Below are 18,968 nucleotides of genomic sequence, written 5' to 3'. Positions count from 1 at the left end.
CCGATACTTGCTGTTCTTCTGTAAACAATTCGCTACTCTGCATGCAATTTTCTTGAATCAATAGTTTTAGTTTTGAACAGTAACAGATAAGCCACATGTAAAGATTTCAATCAGAAAAATGCAACAATAATATTTTGTCAAATCAATAAGTTATGGCGGAGTTCGATAATTATATCTTGTCATATCATCAAAGTGCATGACCTTCCCCCTCCAATGAGAAAAGGGCATCCACGACCATAAAGCATAGGAAAAAGGGAAAGGACGTCTGGGATTCATAAATTCGGCAGGACGATAGTCAGTGCGACATAAATACGACAAAAAAAATGGTCAAAGCAGTACACATCGCGAAGATGGGAAATGAATGCAAAATGAGTAAAACAAAGAATTGATCATTATGAGAAGAGATGTTTCCTTAGGTGGAAAAATATGATGAAAGCATGACAAACGATAGATGATAATGACTGTTGGGTTCAATTGATCGGACAATATTGATATAATTCATATAAGAGTAAAATTTACGATGCATATCAGTTAATAGAGTTATAAACATTGTTCAAATCGTAAATTCATCTTTAGAAATGAATCAATAGGAAATAATAGGATAAAGAATATTTGGCAATGTAACATAGCACTTCAATACCACGAGCAGAGCCACTATTGCCAACAGGTATTCATAGCCTCGACATGGTTGCTTTTTAACCCAAAAATGAGCCAGAATCCTCTGTTTAGTATTTAGATGGTTGTTTATTGCTATAAAGAGACCACTATGCTGGCATGGTAACTAGATAATCATAGTGCCATTCACCAGGATATAACAAAGTCATTAGGCAACCTCATGGTGAGACCTCCTGTCCTTCTGACAATTTTGACTATCTAGAAGGTCATTACCCTGGTGTGGTGGCCATAATGGAATATCACTAGTTACATGCTTATGATCATGGTGGGCTGGCTCATAATTAGACCACCTATCCTCTTTAAGAAGATTTGTATTGTATTTCCATATTTTTATTGTAAATGGAGGGAGGCTCATTTAATCCTTAAGAGTTAGGGATGGCATGAGAATTAAAAAATGCCAATGAAAGTTATGCTTTTATTCCTATATCATGATACCAAAGGGAATTATCAATTGAAAGTGTGAAAGATAAATTAGCATGGTATTTAAGATAGTGAATCATTTTATGCTATGTCCAAAGAGAAGATATTCAGCCAGTCATTATATAGATAAACCAGGTCAGTTTCAGAATAAATATAACCATCAAAGGTTTTACAAGTCATAATGGTATTAATATGACTGTTTTTCCTTTATCTCGGGTACAAATTCAAATCCAAACAGATGGTTTTGATAGGAAAGCATGGGAGAGAAAAATGGTTGTTTGATTAAAAATGACCTGTGATGGAACAACAATTATTGGTCTTAAGAAGAAGAAATCACATTTGTTCATTGTACTGAACAACAACTGTTCAATCTATTGAACAACAGTTGTTCAATTAATTGAACAACAAACACACAAAAAGGAATCGGTGTTGTTAAATTGACTGAAAAGCTAAACATACAAAAAAATTGGTGTTTTTCAATTGGTTGAACAACAATCGTTCAATCGATTGAACAACAAAATACAAAAAAGAAATCGGTGTTGTTCAATTGATTGAACAACAATCGTTCAATCGATTGAACAAAAAAACACACAAAAAGAATCTGTGTTGTTCAATTGATTGAACAACAATCGTTCAATCGATTGAACAACAAAACACACAAAAAGGATTGGTGTCGTTCAATGGATTGAACAACAATCATTCAATTGATTGAACAACAAAACATATAAAAAAGAAATTGGTGTTGTTAAATCGATTGAACAACAAAATACGAAAAAGAAATCAGTGTTTTTCAATTGATTGAACAACAATCGTTCAATCGTTTGAACAACAAAACACACAAAAAGAATCTGTGCTGTTCAATTGATTGAACAACAATCGTTCAATAGATTGAACAACAAAACACACAAAAATAAATTGGTGCCGTTCAATGGATTGAACAACAAAACATACAAAAAAATCGGTGTTGTTCAAATGATTGAACAACAAAATACGAAAAATAAATCGGTGTTGTTCAATTGATTGAACAACAATCGTTCAATCATTTGAACAACAAAACACACAAAAATAATTTGTGTTGTTCAATTAATTGAACAACAATCATTCAATCAATTGAACAACAAAACACACAAAAATAAATTGGTGTCGTTCAATTGATTGAAAAATAATTGTTCAATTGATTGAACAATAAAACACACAAAAATAAATTGGTGTTGTTTAATTGATTGAACAACAAAATAAAAAAGGAAATCAATGTTGTTCAATGGATTGAATAACAATCATTCAATCTATTGAATAACAAAATACGAAAAATGAAATCAGTGTTGTTCAATGGATTGAACAACAATCGTTCAACCGATTGAACAACAAAATACGAAAAACGAAGAAGAAATTGGAGCTTTTCAATTAATTGAACAACCACTGTTCAATTGATTGAACAAAAATTATTAAACCCACCGAAAAACAAATTAGATTTGTTCGTTTTACCAAACAACAGTTGTTCAATTGATTGAACAACAACTGTTCAATTGATTGAACAAAAATTATAAACACCCCAAAAACAAACCGGAGTTGTTCATTCTACCGAACAACAGTTGTTCAATTGACTAAACAATAGTTGTTCATTCGCCAACGGAACAGAAACTACAACTTTGAAGGAAGCAACACCTGAAACACAAAAACATAAGAGAAATCAGAAAGGAAACAACACTTTATTTGAAAACAATAAATAAATAAATAAATTAAGTTACAACAACTCTGATGGTATTTCCTAAGGGAATATCAATCTGTCATTGGAAAAAAATGATCTCTGAGAAAAATGCTTTGGCAGCAGTGACATGAATCTTCAAATTGAAATCAATTCTCCATTTCTTCTATTATGAATCCGTTAGGTAATGAATTGGATTGCCCTTGTTTCGGTAACATTTCTTTCAAGAATCGTCGATTCATAAATTGACTTCTTTTATTCTTCTGGAACCTACAAAAAACGAGTGTCTACATGGAATAAAACATGAAATTGTGGAAGAAGAAAGGCGATCAGGCTCTCACAATCCAATACATATGAAAAAAATAAGAAGTAGTTAATTTGTAAAACAAATCCACAGAAAGATAAACAAAGAAAAAACTATTTGTCACTTGCGAGAAAGTAGTAATCGACCATACTAACTAGCAGTGTTTTAATCATAACTTCTTTGTTTTTCGTTTGATTTGAGTGATTACAAAGCCAAATGAGAGCTAATTCAGAGGTATATCACCAATAGAAACATGTTTTATAAATTCCATGATATGATATGTCAATTTTACTTAGAACAACCTGCATAACAGAGTCATTTTCGATTTCCCAACTTAGACCAACAGTTGATAATTTAAGGATAATTGCTTCGTTTGATGACGGATTCAAATGATTCAAATTGGAGATTAAAGTAGATTCATTTATTTTGAATATAAGAAGAATTTATGGGTCAAATACGCAAGTGAATAGCTGGAAAAACAATTTTTTTTAAAGTGCAGATTTATGATAGATAGTAAGTATTTTGGTCAAAACTCTCTCATACAATATCAACATTGAGTGATTCAAATTGAATTTTAAACTAGATTCATAGAAGAATATACCATAGAAACATACTTTAATAATATAGTCATTGAGGCCTCCAAAAATTCACTGTCCCAACTCTTTTCCTGAGCTACCTACTAGACACCCTGTCAATGTTTTGGTTATAAATTTTTCGTTTCAAATCCAAATGGAGTGATTAAAATTGGGTTGGCAAGTAGAAATCAAGGGATACTCAGGATAGAAACAAGTTTCAAAAATATTCCCTTTTGGTCCTTCAAAACATGACTGTCCCGATTGTGTTTTCATAACTTTCATCAAGCCCGCAAGCCAAAAAAATTATGATATTCAAGCAATTTTTCCAAATTGGTGATAAAAATGAATATGAGTGTTTGTAGAACTATTATTTTCAATATCATACATCTACATACACAAATAAATTAAAACGTTTATCACCAATGTTGATTTCTACAGCGTGTTGCAACAAAAACAACTATTTTTACATTATAAAAGAAACTGTATTTATTTATGTCCTTATTTATTTTATTTTCTACACTAACCTACTTTGCTTTGAAAAATGAATATGCTTACATATAAGAGTACTTCAAGTGGAGCCATTTTCAAAATAAGGCCTCAATTATGTACATACCCAAATTTGAAAAATGCATGTTAATAAATAGTAGGGCATGAGAAGCTAATTTCCCTTGAAAAGATGGTGTCAAAAATTGTTGAAGTATGGAGTGATGCTGCAAACAAATGATGGATTTAAACCAATATTCAATATATCCTTTACTTTCTTGATTTCCCATAGCCATCATATCATGAAGTTCTTGAGTTTTCAAAACATCTTGTTGATGCAAACTAGAAGAAAACTCATTTTCTTTCATAAGTTCTACAATTTTTGGATTTGAAACAATCACAATCTCAATATAAGTTTTCTGCAATGGTGTAGTGAGATAGAATGGGTGGGAAGGGTAGGTAAATTTTGCAATTCAACACTGTAAGCATGTTGTACTGGTTTATTATGGTGAGGGTGTGGAATGAGTTGAGTAGGAAATTGTGTAGGGCATGAAGCAGTTTGATGATGTAGTTGATTGGGTCATATGGATGGTTTTCATAGACAAACAATATGTTGTTCAAAAGCTGGAAAAGAATATGGATGATTTGTTTGTTCTACAAGATGAGGGAGAGTAATCATGTAATCATAAGATGAGCCATGCCAAGCTTGTGGACAAAATTAGTGAGGGTTATATTGAGATTGACATGGTTGCCCTAACATACATGTATTCCATAATTGATTATGCAAGTAAGAAAATGGAGAGGAATTGTTTTGAACCATACATGTAGGCCATGCTTTCCATTGTTTTGGCCTTGTTGTAGCTTCCCCATCCCTTTGATATGTTACTTCCATCCTAGATAAGGAAGAATGACTATCTATGGGATGCTCCTTTCGATAATGAGGGCAAAACACTTCATCAAATTCTGCCTAATTTTTCTTAACTTGCAAAACATGAAATTGTGAATTTAGAGAGTTAATAAAATCATATTTAAAATTTTCAAATAAAACATTGATTTCAGCTCTTATGTCTCCTCTTCTTGTAGCAGATTTGGAAAAGAAAGAAGAAAGTTCTATAGAATTCTTAGCAACCCTGTAGATTCCTCTTGAATGCCTTATGCATATTTCACAAACATCATCATATGATAACTGAAAAACATCACCTTTTCCCATTAGATTTAAGAGTTCTAAAAATTAATCTTTGATTCCTTTAAGAAGGAGTGTTTTTAAGATCTCTTTTTCCAAATACTTATGTTTTGATTTTTGAAAGTTGTATTTAAATCACTCTACATAGTCCTCCAAGCTTTCATCTTTCCCTTGTATCATATTGAAAATGTCTTCGCCAACCTTGCAATAGTCTTGGTACTTCTTCAAGAATACGTTCCTCATGTCCTCCCATGTTTGGATGTAGTTCCCACCAAGGCTTATGAAACATTGGAGAGCTGCTCCTTTTAGAGTAAGAGGAAACACTTTCAACCTTTGAGCATTAGTATAATAACCATATCCTCTACAAAGTACTTCAAACTCAAATAAGAATGTATCTGGATCTTCATTTGCCAAACCATGAAAATTTGGTAGAGAAGATGGGGGAATGATGTGCATTTGTGTCTCTCCTAGATCTTTGATAGGGAATTCAAAAGTAGAAATGTGAGTCATTTCTGGGGATTCATTTCATATTCCTTTCTTTCGAGGGGAGCGCCGTGCAGGGGAGCTTCTTTATACCAATTATCCATATTCTTCTTATGCCCAATAGTATACAGGTCCTCTACAGGTCATGGTACCGAAGTCCTCCTTCTAACCATCAAGTACTGCTAGTCTACTCCTCATCGCACCTAGAAAGCCAGAGGGGAAACCCACCTTATAGAACCTACCGGTCGGCCTACCTACAGATCATTTATGGTCTTCTCCTCCTTTTGGTCAGCCTACCTAACGAAGCCCACCTAACGAATACCTACCCCAGATGTCAAATAGGAATATAACCACCCCGGACTACTAGAAACCAACTGAGCTTAGTTAACTACACTCTCCCTACTCAAATACAAAAAAAACACCAGGGCCCTTACTTCTTAGGGGTCACTCACTATTCATATGGTGAGGGTGCGTTAGCACACTCGACTGTCAAGGAGAGGGACGGAGTCACTCACTATTCATATGGTGAGGGTGCGTAAGCACACTCGACTGCCTTTAGTTACTTATTTGAGAGGGGGGCCGCCATCGTTTTAACGCTCACTCATCATATGGGTGAGGGCCCTTACTTCTTCATAGGGACGGAGTCACTCACTATTCATATGGTGAGGGATTTCTCCTTGCCTTTGAAACATTTCTTGAGAGCAGGAAGCACTCACTATAATGTGAAAACGCTCGACCAGGCCACCCAATAAGCATCAAGGAAGAAAAACCTCCACCTCAGGGGATTGGGGTGGGTGGGTAAATAGTGGTCGAGCCTGCTTGCGCATCCTCTCCCTATGGTCGAGCACCTAAAGGTCCTCTCCTTAACAGTCGAGCCTGCTTACGCATCCTGAAAATGGCAAAATAGGAGCTAAAAGTTCAAAAAGCTCCGCCAAGGTGAAAAAGGAAAGCCTCAATTTTGAACCAAGGCTTGACATCTGTCACTTCAGTTGGGAAAAAAGTATCCTTCCCCACATATTCTGCTCTTCTTCACCTCCTTCCCCATATCTTATGCTATTAAGAGTCTCCTTACCTTCTCTATATTGCATGAATGATATCTGTTTCTATTACTAATGTGACTGTACTCCTAATTCCCGAAGGCAATATCAGGGTCTGGAAAGTCACCAGGTTGGAAATATAACCAAATGGAAGCGAAACCTGACCGATCAAGAAGTCATTATCATACTTCCCTTCTTAAGAAGGGAGTCGTTAGAAGGACTGACTGACCAAGATATTCTATATGTTGCCATCAAATCCTGTCTTTTCGAGCGGCTTCGGCACTGTCTCTTTCACCGCGAGAACTAGGGACTCTATGCACGCAATTTGACTTTCAGCAGGGGTTTCTTTTGAGAATCCATCGCCAAACAGCCACTTGATAGACTTCAAGAGATCCAGCAAGTCACCATGAAATCCTCACAATTAGTCTTAGATGAACGAGCCCGCTTCCCTCTTCCGGGCTCCTACAGTTATTTCATTTACTTACTTCTTCCTACCGGGCACATCCGAACGGGAAACTCCCAACCGCCTACATACCTCCCCTTTCGTGGCACAGTCTTGGACAAGTGAAAATTCCTTCAAGCTCAAGGGACACACACAGATGCTTAGGACGTGGAGAGAGTCTTAGTCATAGGACGTGCAAACAGGAAACCCAGGCTCCCGTGGGATTACTCCTAACATTCCAAAGCGGGGAACATTAGCTAGATTAGAAAAAGCTCGTGAAACAGCCAACTTGTGTCTCAGTCCTAGCATTGCCGGGCCCCCGCCCCAGGTAGGTTTGTATGCTCTCCGATCGATCAGGTTAGATCCAGCTCCCATCCCACAGTCATAGACTCAGCGATAAGTCATGCTTGCTCCTTCTCTAACCCCCGCATTCGGTTGCTAGCCATCTCTATTAAGACGATCGGAAATGCGCGGAAAAACTGGGCCTAATAAAAGAAAGCCATGAAAGTGAATGGAGGAACGAGTCCGAAAGCGCTTTCCACAAACAACTGGCAATCACCGATCAATAGGTAAAGAAGAATCCAAGTTGATTCCGCCCGGCCTTCCATCCTGAACACCGGCCTTATATCCTTTTCAACTTCTGCATCAAAAGCACGAAGACGACGCTACGACTCTAACGGAACGAGCACCCCTACGCGTTCCTCCTCCTTCCTTCAGGTGTTTCTCCCGCGGGATACAGAGGCTGCACGCACGGCTCCGATGAGAAGTTCTGGGGCTTCGCCTGCAGAAGCACTGTCCGTTGGATTGGGAGAGGAGAGCTAGCTGCCGGGTCTCTTCCCTATTGGTTGGTGCAGGCCGGAGATATATCATTGGTGGCGTAGCTTCGCCTACTAATAGATACATTGGTCCAAGGCGTAGCTTCACCTAATGGATGGAGGCATATATATATTGGGTTCTATTCCTTCCTGGTTCCTGGCCTTATGTGTTCAATTCGGATTCCTGCGGATATGAGTCAAAATGATGGGATTGCTTTTTCTATGTCTGGTTCGTGCTTGGACTTCGTACCCCTAGCTATTATGGACTTTGTTCTCTGGGTCTTGCTGCTCGATGTATGCATCTGCTCTTCCCTGTCCCCTCCGCTTCTATCTCTTCCCGGCCTTCCTTTATGTTCTCCCGCCGGGCTGAATTAATAATAATAGGGCGATATTATATAGAAAAAGGCTCTTTTTCACTCGGTACGACAAACGAAGCCACCGTCCGTCTGGTTCGAGAAGTGTATCCAAATTCCCCATTGATTGTCCGTGCTGTGCGTTCTTGAATTTCATTAGCTGGAGTTATTCTCTAGGTGTGTATAGGAACTTTGAAGTGTATCCTAGGTGGTTGCTTCCCATCATATAAGTGGTTTCTTCGCTTCGAAGTCAAGTGAACGTCTCCCCTTACTACCATCAATTGAAGTCCATTCAATTGGTCCTACAAACTATGCTGCCTAAGTGAGAACGGACGAACGAAGAAAAAGCAGCCATCTGTCCATGCATGTGAGAATGAACGAGCGAATCAGAAACTTCAATCCTGGTCAGGCGAGCACATAATCGAACTGAGGAAAAGGCCCGTGTTTGGTTCGGGGCGTAGCTCGCATTTTGGTTTTCTAAGGATGGTCTGTAGAGGGCAGGTGCCGCATTTGCTTGAAGTCTGGGACATGTTGCGTTTATCAGATGTTGGTCCTAATTGCATTTCCCACTATAGTCCAGCTGGGGCTTCACGTCGTGCTTGATCATTTGTGTCCTGAGGCGTAGTTGATTTCAAGATTGTCCGAGACATGCTTCTGATTGACTAGTAGTGATTGATTAGCCGGTAGACGGGATGCGCTTTCGGTCTTATGGATAAAAAAAACCTCCCACCCTACCCGAATCATGGTGTATGTAAGGCGCTTGCTCATGATATGTAGTTGCGGTGGGTGTAGCTGGGGGATCCGATGCTCTGTGTGGTCCGCTGAGTGAAGTTACGCTACCCAATCTTCCTGTCATAGGCTGATGATAGCTGCCAAATGCAATTTGGCTAGGTGGGTAATGCCATAAATGCTATTAAGAACATAAGATCCATCCATTAACAAAGTGCATGCAGAATATACCATCACACGCTGCCAGCCCCCATTTCAAGTATTCTCCCCCTGCGGCCCCAGCCAGATATTTACGTCTATTAGGTATTTACCTGATTTTCGCCACAGAAGCAAGTACCAATGATACACCATTCGTTATTCGCGTTGTTCAACCCCTCCCTCCATCCAATGCACATGAATAATGCATCGAAAGGCCCCGAATCCGAACCCCCCGCACCAGCTCTATTGCTGGTTTTCAAAATGGAGAAGGTAGAAGTGGATATTTGATATACACTAATACCGCGGGCTTGGATGCTCCTAGGCGGGGTGGTGTAACCGGAGAATCTGAAATTGGCTCTACCTCTGATGCTCTTTCTCTCTATGCTATTGGTGCTTTCTATTCTTATGCTGGCTCTGGGTCAACTCGATATGCGAACTCCGATTGCCACAAAGTCATCCAGTGGAACCGGAACATGAATAGGCTCTGTGACGAGAGGAGAGGGAAAAGCAGCAAGAGCAAGTCCAGGAGCAGGAACATACCTTCCAGGAGCCCTCGTATGGTTCCATATTATGCACGAGTTACAGTTACTGAGTACGTTCCTATCAAGGGTCAAGATGCTTCAGATCGAGATTCAGGAGCAGATTATCCAAGCACATAGGTAGCATTTGGCCTAATGGCACCCCTTTCATTTCGGGAGTCTACAGCATCTCCCCTAGGTCGAGATTCATAACCCACAAAGGCTACGGTAGCATAATCGGTGACAGAGCAAGCCACAGAGCCAATTACCTATGAGCAGATTAAGGAGCTCTTCTCGAATTACTCCAGAGCCTCAGGACAAAAACGAAAGGCCCTCGAGCAGTGATACTGCCATCATGAAAAGCTACAACAGGAGTTTCTAAGGCTGAGATCAGAAATCTGTTAGAAGACATGAAAACAGACTTGCTAAATTCACTTTCAATGTAGCTCGATACCCTTAAGGCTAATAAGAAGCAAGAAGAGATGGAGAGGGAGACAGTTTTCTGCCCCAATTGCACAAAGAGACATGTTAGACATGAATGCCCATGAAATGCTGTATCAATCTGTAGCATCTGTGCGGACAATCATGATACAAGCAACTGCCCCCAGTGACCAGGCCTCCAAGCAGTTTCTCAAGGTGCAGATCAGAATGTTGAGTAAGTCTGCTTTATAAATCTTCGTTTTCATACTTTGGGTTATACACACCCTTGAAAATTGCTCCATAACTGGACATACTTATTGGATCTATTCCAGACATACTTATCTATATATATATTCCTGGTTGGCACCTTGACTGGATCTATTCCGGTTGGCACTCTTTCTGGATCTATTCCAGACATACTTGTTTATCGAATCGCGACAACCACTATTGATCTATTCCCGAAACTTATCTGATCTATACCCACCCCAACCAAGATCAGACAAGTAGGAGCCAAGATCAGACAAGTAGAGCCCAGATCCAGTCAAGTTTCGGTATAGATAAAGAAGTTTCGGATAGCAGAAAGAAAGGTAGTCCCACACTACCAGTTTCCTAGATAACTGCTCTAAAACTGTTCCATTTACATAGCAAGAAACAGATTGGAAAGAGGTCAAAAAAGCAGTAGTGAAGTGATAAAGAAGTGGGAAATAAGTGAGTGGATGGGGTCGGAATAAAACAACTGCCCAAGAGGTGGAATCCTCAGTTCAAGAGGTATAAACAACTGCCCAAGAGGTGGAATCCTCAGTTCAAGAGGTATAAACAACTGCCCAATAGTGTGTCGAAAAAACTGCCAAATGCTAGGTAGAATAGCCCCTGCCCAACGGTGGGTTGGGAATAAAGGACTGCCTAAGAACGGGTGGGGAATAAGGGACTGCCCAAAGGTGAATGGGGAATAAGGGGTGGAAACAAGGACCATAACAATTGCGAAGACGTGTCCTGCTCAGTCCAATGCTTAAACCACACCCAGATTCTTTCAAAACTTATCAGTCGCTGGTTTCGTCCAATCGATTCTCATCTTGGGGGTACAAAGCATAATGTCTCTAGGCAGTCCGACTAAACAGTCAAGTGCATAAAGCTCTAGTCATTGCCAGTAAATTTTCGTCAGAAGGAGTCGATCATTTCCAGTTGTAAGAGCCACGTTCCCAATTTACAGTCATAGCTGGGCTGGGATACTCGACTGGGATGGCTGCTGCGCTATAGTAGAAGATGTTCTTCATGTGTTTATTTGAGGCTCCTCCTTCAAATTTTCATGTCAATTGGTTAGTGAAATGGGTGGTGCTTACATCACCACTTGAGTGGAATCATGAAGATTTTTTTTTCAAAATTCTACCTCTAAAATTCCTACTTCTATCAGTGCATGCTATATGACCTAAGCCTAATTAATGAGGGTAGACCCATCACTGGTTCCCCAGGATGCGTACGTAGGTTCTTACCTTCCGTATTCAATATCTAGCTCTCACGAATTTAGGTATGCATCTGCAACCATATTAGTGTGGTAGTGCTATTTGACTGCCTCCCTGACAACAACGCCAAAATGTTGGGTAAAATTAATTACTTAATAAAAACAACTAATCAGTTGAACATTAATTATATGTTGTAAATAATACTGAGAGGGGGGGGGTGAATCAGAATTAGCAAATCACTGACTTTTTCATGTCCATACTTAGATTCATATACGCTACTTCAGTTAAGGGAACCCGCATGTACATGCAACTGTTTTTAATGCAACTAGCGTATATCTAGTAAACTTATGATTCAGTTAATCCATTATATGTTGATCTTTAATCAGTGCATCATGACTTCATTAACCATGTGAACAGTAAACAAGTGTAGTAAAACAGAACAGATCATCACACATAAGAAGCACACATGAACACCATGATATAAGGTGGAAACCCAATGCGAGACAAAAACCACCTGACATTGTTTTCTTTAAGATAAGGAAAACCTGTTTACAATCTTGTACTGGCGTAGACTCATACTAGTACGTAGGCACCCACCTGCAAAAGGCTACAACCTTCTCTAGTTCTCTAGCTTCTACTGGAAGGGAGATACAACCCCCTGGGTCTTGTACTAGCTGATCCATTTACTAGTACATAGCCACCGGCCTACTGAAGCCTACGACCTTCTTGTTTCATCACAACACCATAATATGAAGGCCATGTTTCATCCAATTTTCATACTAGACCCATCAACAACATTGAAGCTCAAAAATCAATCACCATTGTAATACAACTATTGCATCAACCAATCATCAATCTCTGAATCACCCATCACTGAATCACTGAAACCCTGTCATCAAAACACAGTCACCAGAACATAGAGCAGAACCTAGAACTCTGCAACAACAACCAGATCCAACTGCAACTTCGAATATCATACTTCAAGCAGTATGTGTGACTCTGATGAGCCGAACCTGCATGTATGCGCACTTTTACCAAAGTGAACCCACGTACACATCTGCAAATATTAACTCAGAACTTTGCAGCTATACCAGACATCAGTCATACCCAAATCATAACATTTATACAATAAAACATGCGTCAATAATTCAGATCTAGTCTATCCATGATCAAACCACATAATGATAATACGGTCCAAGCCTTATGATCTCGATCCATCGTCCATCATCAACTGCATAGGTGCATCCTTGGTTTAGATCAAGTAAAGCATCACAAAACCATAACCAACATACTAGATCTCACACTTCATCAGATATTAAATCCTTGCACACTTGCACTTTGGCCTAATGATCTTCTTCTCCTTATATAGGTTTAGGTCTCTCTCAATACCATGGTCCAAAACCACGTAGGACCAATACCTTGGACCCAATACTTGGGGTCAATATCTCGAACCAAATACCATGGACCAATACCCAAAATACCATGGTCCAAATACCACGGAACAAAACTTAGTTTTCCAACATGTACACGCCTTTCCTTATGTGAAAATGTGTGTGTACTCTATACACGCCTTTTGGTCTGTGAACCCGCGTGTATACACGGCTTGGTCAATGGGGAACCCGCGTATACCTATTTTTCTTCATTTTGTGAGTCTGAATTATGATATGTCATTTGAGTGAGTTGCCATCAAGGACAACACTTGTGTCATACCTGTATCATAATTCCAACAATCTCCCCCTTTGGACTTGATGGCAACAACCGCACCAAGTCACTCTCCCCCTTTGACATCAAGGGCAAAGGGCAGACCAAGATATTCTCTCCCTTGATATACATTCTACTGTCTATCCTCCCCCTGAGTACGTGCTGAAATATCTGATTGAGCTCTCCCTTTGTACATGCTGAGATGTACCAATCTGTCCATGCTTCCTCTGAGCACATTTTGAATTCTCTGATCAAACTCCCCCTTTGTACATGCCAAGATGTACCAATCCGTCCATGCTCCCCTTGAGCACATGCCGAGTCTGCAAAGATATTTTTCATGACTCTACAAATCAACTAAGTGAGTATGAACTTCCTATCACCAATGACTCATACATACATCAATCTCCCAACCAAGTGGGGATACACCATTTTGACTCATCCACCCAACCAAGTGGGGATATACCAAAAGTTTATACATGACTGAAATAGACATTATTACATCATCCTTCCCATGCAAAGTGGGGTTACAAATTACATCATATGACTCATGGACATTTTTAACAAAGACCAATGACCTAAACAAGACCACGATAGTCATCAACAACTATCATACACCATATGATCTGCACCATAAGCATCTCTCATCAACATCATCAACTTGTAACCTGCAACACCATTCTCTTGACCAACCAACAATAAGTAGCAATATGTATCATTTAGCCACATAAGCATTATCACCAAAGACTTCTAACCATAATGCCAACAATGCATCATTCGAAGTATATGCTCCCCCTGAACCTGTGCCATCTATTCACTGTCAGATCTGATCATGCATATATCAGCAAGGAGTATCAAGGCATCATCATCATCAAGTTAGGATGAAAAGCACTTATAAACAACATCTTATGAGTACCAACACATTTCCACACATCGTCAGCAGTTTGTAACCATCATCAAACAGAGAAAATAATTGACTGAACCATATCAGACCCTTTTTCCTGAGTCTATCCCATTGCTTTTCCTCAAACCAAAATATACGCGACTGTGTAGCTTTGAACTCGCATATACACACTACTTGTCTTCATGAAACTTGCGTATGAGATTTAGAACACTGAGGTTCCACACCTTCAGCTCCCTTTGAGTCTGTCATGTCTGTATACTCTGTTATGCCACATCTTTCTAACTATACTTCCTTTTCTTCCATATCTTTGACTGTGATGATGTTTTCTCCTTTTGGTATGGTGCCCAAAATCTTCTCCTGCATTCCTTTGCTATATGTCCAAGCTTGTTACATGCATAACATCTTACATGTTTTATATTCCTTCTGTAGCAATCAACAACTTTGTGACCAAACATATTGCAAGAAAAACAATATCCCTTAAAGTACCTGGAACGTGATGATCTTTCTGTATGATGGTATTGAACCATTCTACTTTTGCATCTAGCTGCAACATGTCCAAAATTATGACATACATAACATTCAACATTATTCATTGGAGGAAATAACCGTCTATCACTTCCATATTTAGGAGTAAAAGATTTTCTTTGAAGACTATCTTTCCTTGGTTGTTGATGGGTTTGACCTCTCATCTCCTTGTTGAGCATCTCTGATTTTGCATTAGAGTTCCTTGTCTCATCTTGTGAGCTAGATTCACCTTCAACAAATTCATAAAAACCAAGACTAGTTTTGATAGCAGGTGACCTTTGACTATTGAGAATATCATCCAACATCTTAGTATTATCTTGAAATCATAATAGTTTATCCTTTTCTTCTAATTTACCTTTCAAGATATTTACCTCAACTTGATGATGTTCTTCCTTTTCCATATATTGCTTCTTCAAGATTTCTTCAGACTTTCTTCCTTCTTCCACTTGTTGCCTTAGTTTGAGAATCTCATTTTCTTGTTCTTCATTATGCTCCTGCAGAATTTGAAGTACTTTGAACGCACACTCCAGCTGAGCTTTTAAGCTGATAACTTCTTCTTTGAGGGCACTCTCCCTTTTGTCAAATAGATCTTTTTGATCTATGATTTTATCTGATGCTTCATTTACTTGTTCATCTTCAATCTGAGGTGATTCAGAATCTGAATACTTACTTCCACATAATGGCAGGCTGTCATTGTTCCTTTGAGCTGTATTCTTCTTATGACGTGCTTTCTTTCCCATTGTTCTACGGATATCCTTCAAGCGATCAAGCTTCTACCAAAGGACCTGCTCTGATACCAATTGTTGTAAATAATACTGAGGGGTGCAGGACATGAATCAATATTAGCAAATCACTAACTTTTCCATTTCCATACTTATATTCATATACGCTACTTCACATAAGGGAACGCGCATGTACACGCAACTGTGTTTAATGCAACTCGCATATATCTAGTAAACTTATGATTCAGTTAATCCATTATATGTTGATCTTTAATCAATGCATTAGAACTTCATTAACCATGTGAAAAGTAAATAGGTGCAGTAAAATAGAACAGATCATCACACATAAGAAGCACACATGAACACCATGATATAAGGTGGAAACCCAATGATCGGAAAAAAACCACTTGCTGTTATTTTCTTTAAGATAAGAAAAACCTATTTACAATCTTGTACTGGCATAGATTCATACCAGTACGCAGGCACCCACATGCAGAAGGCTACAATCTTCTCTTGTTCTCCATCTTCTACTGGAAGGGAGCTACAACCCCCTGGCTCTTGTACTAGCCAATCCGTTTACTAGTACGTAGGCGCTGGCCTATTGAAGGCTATGACCTTCTTGTTTCATCATAACACCATAATATGAAGGCCACATTTCATCCAATTTTCATTCTGGACCCATCAACAAAATTGAAGCTCAAAAAGCAATCACCACTGCAATACAACTATTGCATCAACCAATCATCAATCTCTGAATCACCCATCATTGAATCACTGAAACCCTGTCATCAAAACACAGTCACTAGAACATAGAGCAGAACCTAGAACTCTGCAACAACAACCAGATCCAACTGCAACTTCAAATATCATACTTCAAACAGTATATGCAACTCTGATGAGCCGAACCTACGTGTATACGCGCTTTTACCAAAGCGAACCAGCGTACACATCAGCAAATATTAACTCAGAACTTTGCAGCTATACCAGACATCAGTCATACCTAGATCATAACATTTATACAATAAAACATGCATCAATAATTAGGATCTAGTCTATCCATGATCAAACCACATAATGATAATACGTTCCAAGCCTTATGATCTTGATCCATTGTCCATCATCAACCGCATAGGTGCATCCTTGGTTGAGATCAAGCAAAGCATCACAAACTCATAACCAACATACTAGATCTCACACTTCATCAGATATTCAGTCCTTGCACACTTTCACTTTGGCCTAATGATCTACTTCTCCTTATATAGGTTTAGGCCTCTCTCAATACCATGGTCCAAAACCACGTAGGACCAATACCTTGGACCCAATACTTGGGGTCAATATCTCGGACCAAATACCATGGACCAATACCCAAAATACCATGGACCGATACCCAAAATACCATGGTCCAAATACCACGGACCAAAACTTAGTTTTCCAACATGTACACGCCTTTCCTTCTGTGAAAGTGCGTGTGTACTCTATACGCGCCTTTTGGTCTGCAAACCCGCATGTATACGTATCTTGGTCAATGGGGAACCTGCATATACCTCTTTTTCTTCATTCTGTGAGTCTGAACTGTGATCTGTCACCTTAGTGAGTTGCCATCAAGGACAACACTTGTGTCATACCTGTATCATAATGCCAACATCATCAACCCGAGGAATTTCTTTTTATTTCAAGGCAGTCATAAAAATATATGCATAACAATACCAACATCTAACATTGGTTCTATATGATTGTGTTCTATATTATCATGCTCATTGAACAAGAAATAAAATGCGAGACTTGAATAATAAAACTAAAATTGAAAAGAAGAAAGTGAATGACAGGAAAAACAATTATACTAATCACACAACTTGAATTATTGTTAGATTAAACCACACATTGTTGAATTTGAAATTTAATCTATTACACCAACATAATTCAAATGCTAATCTAGAGCAGTAAATTAAATGAAATCTAGAAATATGATGAAATAATAACTCTGAAAAATGCAACAAACAACAAATTAGTTAAAAGAAAGGAAAACTACTATAAGGAATGAAAATTCAAATAAAAAAACACATAACTACACTAATTTACATGTTCAAGGCAACACCTCATCCAAGGTAGTGGGCCCAACTGCCCAAGACTCGGTTCCACCTTGAGAAATAACTCAGATCAAATTACAAATCACAGATGTAGAACTCAATGGATAGCTTCCTTCGTTAAACTATCTCTAAGAGATAATTACAATAGAATGAAGTTCTTAGCTTCGCCTCAAATTCCACAATTGTTCATCTTCCATCTCTCATCTCTTATCTCTCCTCCTACATCCTATCTAATAATTGTCCATCTCCTATCTCCTAATTATCCCTTCAATTATCCTCCATTCCTCTTTGATCTATGTTTTCATTTAAATACACAGAGAGCAAAGGGAAGTTACAACAAAGTTGATTACATACTGATTTCCATTACAAATTTGGATTGTACAAAACAAATTGATCAGCAAGATCATATCTGAGAGATCTTTCCATCAACATTGAGCAGGAACAAGTCGAATCTGGTATTGCAATTGGAAGAATTTGGGAAATGGCCACAACAACAAATATTAGAAAATCACCTTCGAAGAACCTTGCGTTTCTCTCAATCCATTCTGAATTTTGGAAAACTACATATCAAAAAACGAAATTGGTATGTTCTGCACAAAACCCATGTCTTGGATATTCAGGATTCTCCTTCATTTTTCCAAAACGTCCAATGCAAAACTATCACTTCTTATTCCAACGAATTTCTGAGTTGGAATATTTGATTATAAGCTAGAAATCATATTTGCAATTTGGAAAAGATCTTGGAGGCTAAAATCGTGAGTGATGTTATAACAAATTCATTAATAAATCATCATTGGAAAAATCATGCATAATAATCTTCAATATATTAAAAATAAAGGTGAAAAATATTATTTATCCATAAGAGCATAAATAATTATAAAATGGAATTATATGATAAATTATGACAAATGACGTGATAAAGAATGGTAGAAATGGATGAAATAAATGTTAAAAAGTGATATTAATAATGACAAATTAGTGGCCCAACATCAAACACCAATACGTGAGGACACATGTCTCACACAATTTGTCCTGTGTTCTATTCATAGGACACGTCCAACACATGCCCTCACCATGTGCCTTGTAAAAGAGGTCTATGGCCCATAAAAAATGTTTTCCCTTTCATTTGAACTCATTTCACTCAATAGTTTGGAGGTGTCAAATATTTTGGGTTGCAATTGAGAGTTATTTGTATTGTTAGAAGGGATTCCAAGTGTCGTGCAAGTGGATTT

Source organism: Pinus tabuliformis, chromosome Q (genome assembly GCF_031772625.1).
Source record: "Pinus tabuliformis cultivar Carrire ecotype Pingquan chromosome Q, CPIR1, whole genome shotgun sequence".
Lineage (NCBI taxonomy): Eukaryota > Viridiplantae > Streptophyta > Pinopsida > Pinales > Pinaceae > Pinus > Pinus tabuliformis.
Note: the sequence above shows the minus strand (reverse complement) of the source record.